At 41.0% G+C, this 6,000-nt stretch overlaps 1 pseudogene; it reads right to left on the bottom strand.

Annotated features, from left to right (window-relative positions):
* Positions 1 to 3,282: 3,282 nt before the first annotated feature.
* Positions 3,283 to 4,380, bottom strand: LOC147984974 (uncharacterized; annotated as a pseudogene).
* Positions 4,381 to 6,000: the final 1,620 nt, after the last annotated feature.

Genomic DNA, 6,000 nt, shown 5'->3' with positions numbered 1-6,000 from the left:
GTGACGTTTGGTAGCACACAAAGTGTTCCTCCGGCAAACGGGAGTTGCATAATCTCATAGTCATAGGAAAATGTATAAGTCATGAAGAAAGCAATAGCAACATACTAAACGATCGGGTGCTAAGCTAATGGAATGGGTCATGTCAATCAGATCATTCACCTAATGATGTGATCCCGTTAATCAAATAACAACTCCTTGTTCATGGTTAGGAAACATAACCATCTTTGATTAACGAGCTAGTCAAGTAGAGGCATACTAGTGACACTTTGTTTGTCTATGTATTCACACATGTATTATGTTTCCGGTTAATACAATTCTAGCATGAATAATAAACATTTATCATGATATAAGGAAATAAATAATAACTTTATTATTGCCTCTAGGGCATATTTCCTTCAGTGTCCCCCTTGGTGAACTTCTTGCGCTCAATATTTATTATATATTCTGAAAATGTCTTCTGTGAAGTTTCAGGACTTTTGGAGCTGTGCAGAATAGGTCTCTAATATTTGCTCCTTTTCCAGCCCAGAATCCCAGCTGCCGGCATTCTCCCTCTTTATGTAAACCTTGTAAAATAAGAGATAATAGGCATAAGTACTGTGACATAATGTGCAATAACAACTCATAATGCAATAAATATCGATATAAAAGCATGATGCAAAATGGACGTATCAACTCCCCAAGCTTAGACCTCGCTTGTCCTCAAGCAAAAGCGGAAATCGAAAAATATGTCCACATGTTTGGAGATAGAGGTGTCAATAAAAATAAAATACGGACATGAGGGCATCATGATCATTCTTAGAACAACAACTTACATAATTCTTGTCATATAATCTCTTATGCTAGAGTAATAATTCAATCACAATTCAAGTATGAATCGTAAACTTCATTGAAAACTAAAAAACTATAATCTCAGACATTGGAGCAATTGCAATTTATCATAACATAGGAAAGAGTCAATATATAAGAGCTTTTCAGCAAGTCCACATACTCAACTATCATATAGTCTTTCCCAATTGCTGACACTCACGCAATACTTATGGGTATGGAGTTTTAATCGGACACAAATAAAGATAGGGGCTTATAGTTTTTCCTCCCAACGTTTTACCTCAAGGGTAATGTCAACAATAATAGTTCATGAAAACTCACATCCAATTAGCCATATATACCCGGAACCTTACAACATACTGTGCTTGTAAAAAGGAAGGGTGAAGATCACCATGACTCTTATGCAAGGTAGGAGATAAAAGTAAAAGATAGGCCCTTCGCAGAGGGAAGCAGAGGTTGTCATGCGCTTTTATAGTTGGATGCACAAAATCTTAATGTGAAAGAACATCACTTTATATTGCCACTTGTGATATGGACCTTTATTATGCACTGTCGCTTTTATTTCTTCCGTATCACACGATCGTATATAGCTTATTTCTCCCACACTAATAAGTCATACATATTTAGAGAGAAATTTTTATTGCTTGCACCGATGACAACTTACTTGGAGGATCTTACTCAATCCATAGGTAGGTATGGTGGACTCTCATGGCAAAACTAGTTTTAAGGGAATTTGGAAGCACAAGTAGTATCTCTACTTGGTGCGATGAATTTGGCTAGCATGAGGGGGAAAGGCAAGCTCATCATGCAGGAAGATCCAAGACAATGTAATTCATCTCAGATGTAAGAAAACATAACCCATTATGTTGTCTTCCTTGTCCAACGTCAACTCTTTAGCATGTCATATTTTAATGAGTGCTCACAATCATAAAAGATGTCCAAGATAGTATATTTATATGTGAAGACCTCTCTTTCTTTATTACTTCCTATTAATTGCAATGATGACCAAAACTATGCTTGTCAACTCCCAACATCTTTTATTCATCATACTTTTTCTATGTGAGCTCATTACTCTCCATAAGATCCATATGGTCTCTTTGTTTCCCCTTTTTTATTCTTTTTCTTTTCTTTTATTCACTTAGGATCATGGCAAAATAATCAAGCCCTTGATTCAACACTAATCTTTATTATATATATATCTCACAGACTCGATTACATAGAGGAATTATAAAGCAAAACTCACAACTAGATCATACTAAGAACTTTTGTTCTACTAGATCAAGATATTACCAAAAGGATCAAACTAGGAAAAACGATAAAGATAGAAGTGATGGTGATACGATACTGGGGCACTCTCCCAAGCTTGGCCATTGCCAAGGTGGTATAGGGTGGAACCCTAAGTGGATATCTTTCACGAATTGGAGGGGGAATCCCCAAGAACAAGATGAACACAAGAGGGAAAACAAGAGGAACACTCAAGAACAAGTCCAATCACACATCCACTAGACAATCAAACACACAAGATCCACAAGGTACATGAACAATCAAAGGGAGATAAGATACATGGTAGATTTCATCCCAAATACTATGAAGGAGATGAGGGCTTGATGATCTAGATAGATCCTTCCCTCAAGGGGGTCTTGAATCCACTAGGGATCTTCTCCAATGGAGGCCTTGAACTCCAATGGAGTGTCTCTCTCTCAAGAGGAATCCCACAAGGGGAGATACATGAGCTAAGCTCTAGTGTTTAGATCTATTCTTAGCTAAGTCTAAATGGAGGAGATGAAGGAGTATATATAGTCCTAGGCAAAGAGAGGGATAAGTGGGGGCGAAATGGTAAAACAAGGGCAAAGCCCGCAACATCACACAGGGGCCCCCGTGTGCACGGGGTAAGTGGGGCCCGTGTGCACGGGGTATCCAGAGACCTGACGCAAGGGCCCGTGCGCACGTGGTCCGTGAGGCCCGTGGGCACGGGGTTCCCATGGGCACGGTACATGCCCGTGCGCATGGGGTCTTCAGGACCGCCAGCCTGGGAGGCCCGTGGGCACGGGGTCGGAGGGGCCCGTGTGCACGGGGTCGCCTGGGAGTTGCTGCCTTCTTCCTGGTGCTTCCTTCTCCGCTTCCAGGCTTCCCTCTTGGATGGTGTAGATGTTCTCTTCTTCTTCGACTCCTCGTCGATGAATGTGTAGCTCCGCTCACACCTATGTATGCACATGAGAGAGGGGTCAAGTAGTATACCATCCTCGAAAGGTACAAGTGGACACATGTAAAGGAGATGATTCACCTTTGTATGTATGAAGTGGATGTGGCACGTGTCACTTTCCAAATGGAATCTTGACATGGTGATGTCCATAGGATGCTCCACATCATCCCCTCCCCCTTGGGAAAGATCCGACCTCGGATCGAAATCCAAATCACCATGGGAAAGAGATGCTGCTACCGTGTAGTAGTGGACGATCACCAAGCATTCATCATCTTGTAGTTCCAAATGGGCACTCTCCGATGTCGTACCGTCTTGTAATTCCTTCAAAAGGAGCAAAGATAACAAGCACTTGGAAAAACAAATGTGGTTGGTATAAGAGCAAAACCAAGCATTCAAGAGGTGATTCACCCAACAAGTGTTGTCATCAAGCATATCATATGGTTTGACAAAGAAGTGTGGAATGGCATTTAAGCATATAAGGTGAGCACAATCAAGGACATCATGGAAACAATTATGCAAATGGGAGGTAAAGATGCTAACATGTGTAACAAGTGAATAAGCATCAACCTCAAGATCATAGCAAGAAGGCGCAATGTGCTCAACAAAAGGTCTATGGTAGGCATAGGAATCATTCACAACACCAAGTATAATGAGATGTCTAAACACATGGGGCAAGTGCAAGACAATCCGAGCATAATGTGCATACGGTGTAGTGAAGATATCGTGGCACTCAACACAAAGGAGGAGCAATTGTTCAATATGTGTGAGGCAATCAAGTCAAGCATGTAGCAGTCAATGGGACATGGCATGTGTGAAGTGATGACATTGTTGCAACCAAACATGTGTTAGGAGCAAGTAATCCAAGAATTGGATGCAACACACAAGGCATATATATCATGATGCATGGAATTGTGAAAATGACAAGTGTAAGCAAGATCTCTAACATGTGCGCAAGCAAGGGGTCCAAGATGACAAATAAGTCGCATGGTGCAAGCAACACAAGTAGTATGACCCACAATATGCATGCTCATGGTTTGGGGGTTCTAAAAAGAGAAGGATATCACCTTGAAAGCATGTTCTTGTGCGTCCTTCAGAATGCCGAAGTACAAGCAAGTGCGATGTAGAATCATCGTGGTAGAAGGTGGTTCCCTCTTAAGAGCTCGGATTGTCAACTCACGTGATGTGGAAGTCGACACGAAGTCCAAGTATCCTACACATGCACACAACAAAAGAAAGAACGCATGCGCATGGTAGATAAACACATCATCCATCATGATGGTTCTCTTCTTTTGCACATAACCATTAGAAGCACAAGTGCATGAAGAATATGATGCAACAATGGCAATATTCATGGCACTAGGTATACGGTGCAAAGAGGTAAGACAAGCATGCTTCATAAGGAATATGTCAAAATCTCCAAATATATGTGAGAATGCTATGGGGGCAAACTCATTATCAAGACTAAAGGCATAATTGCACTCAATACATGGAAATCAGCTAGCATGAGAGAGGCAACACATGGAGATATATGACAAGAAGCAATAACAATCATGTGCAAAGCATGTAGATGGTTGTCATCACCCGCATGAAGTGAGCAAGTATGAATCATCGGTGATGCAACAAGGCAAGCAATCATAAGAATCAAGTCGTGCAAGCTAGTAGTGCGAAGATGCAACATACTAGAGGAAATCATGGCAATCATGTCATGTGAGCAAATAATAAGCATAGGCAATGCACATGGCATATCGCAAGCACGAACACAAAGCAAGATGAAAGTATCATCATAGGTATGGGGCACAAAGCAAACATGGCAATAACAAGCAATATCTCCATCAAGCTTGCAAATACACATACAAGTATGAGAATCAATCATCATGTGTAATGCAAAGCATGGGTCACGAATGCATGGCAAAGGCATAGTAATGAACATATCATGCAAAGTGATCATGGCAAGATGGGCATATAATATGTAATGGACAATAACCCATAACCATGTGAGAGCCATGTAGAAGAAATGTGTGAAGTCTTTGCGTGAAGAGAGCGGTGGGAAAGGAAATCCATGGGATCCCAAGTCATCATTGCTCTCTAGAGCTCGTTCCGTCAACTCATGGGATTGTGAGGTTGACAAGTATTCATGGGTACCTACACAAAAGAGACACAAACCAAAGAAATTGTGCGCGTGGTAAATGTACACATCATCCATCATGATGTGTATGTGCATGTGTGAGTTAGCACAAGATAAGCATCGTTCAAAGAATTTTGATGCATGGTATAAGAACATGTCATCCATCATGAAAGAATAGTTATGGTGTATGACACGATGGGGATGCAAATTTAGCATACAAGTATATGGCACATCAATTGCATGTTTATTCATGGGGAGCATATGATTGTAGGATCGAAAGTATGTCTAGAGGGGGGTGATTAGATGTCTTCGTCTTGTGTAGCTCCTTGATGATTTTTCCTTCCTTTCCGAATCCTTGCTTCTCCGTGAGTATCTTCGTTCATAACGATCATCTCTACTCCTCCTCTCTCTTGGTGGTGATTCTTTGCTTCTTCTTTTTGGAGAATCTTCTCTTCTCTTGTAGGGAGCCGTACACTCATTGGAATAGTGTCCGGGTCTTCCACAACTGTAGCAATTTCGCTCTCGACTAGAAGATCTTTTGTCATTGTAGGACCTTGACTTGAAGCTTCTATCTTTGCTTCTACTCTTGTAGAACTTGTTGAAGTTCTTCACCATTAAGCTCAATTCTTCATTGAAGTCTTGTTTCTCACTTGATGATGTAGGGGCTTCACATGAGGCTTTATAGGCACCACTTGATTTGTTGTGAAGTTCCTCTTTATCCTTAAGTGACATCTCATGAGCAAGAATTCTTCCAATAACCTCCGTTGGCTTGAGATCTTTGTAATTGGGCATCATTTGGATCAATGTGCACACGGTATCATATTTTCCATCCAAGGCTCTTAGAATC

This window comes from Triticum urartu, chromosome 2A, assembly GCF_056163025.1.
Source record: "Triticum urartu cultivar PI428250 chromosome 2A, HENAU_Tu73, whole genome shotgun sequence".
NCBI classification, from domain to species: Eukaryota; Viridiplantae; Streptophyta; class Magnoliopsida; order Poales; family Poaceae; genus Triticum; species Triticum urartu.
The sequence above is the reverse complement of the archived record's forward strand: the minus strand, read 5'-3'. Positions and strand labels throughout refer to the sequence as shown.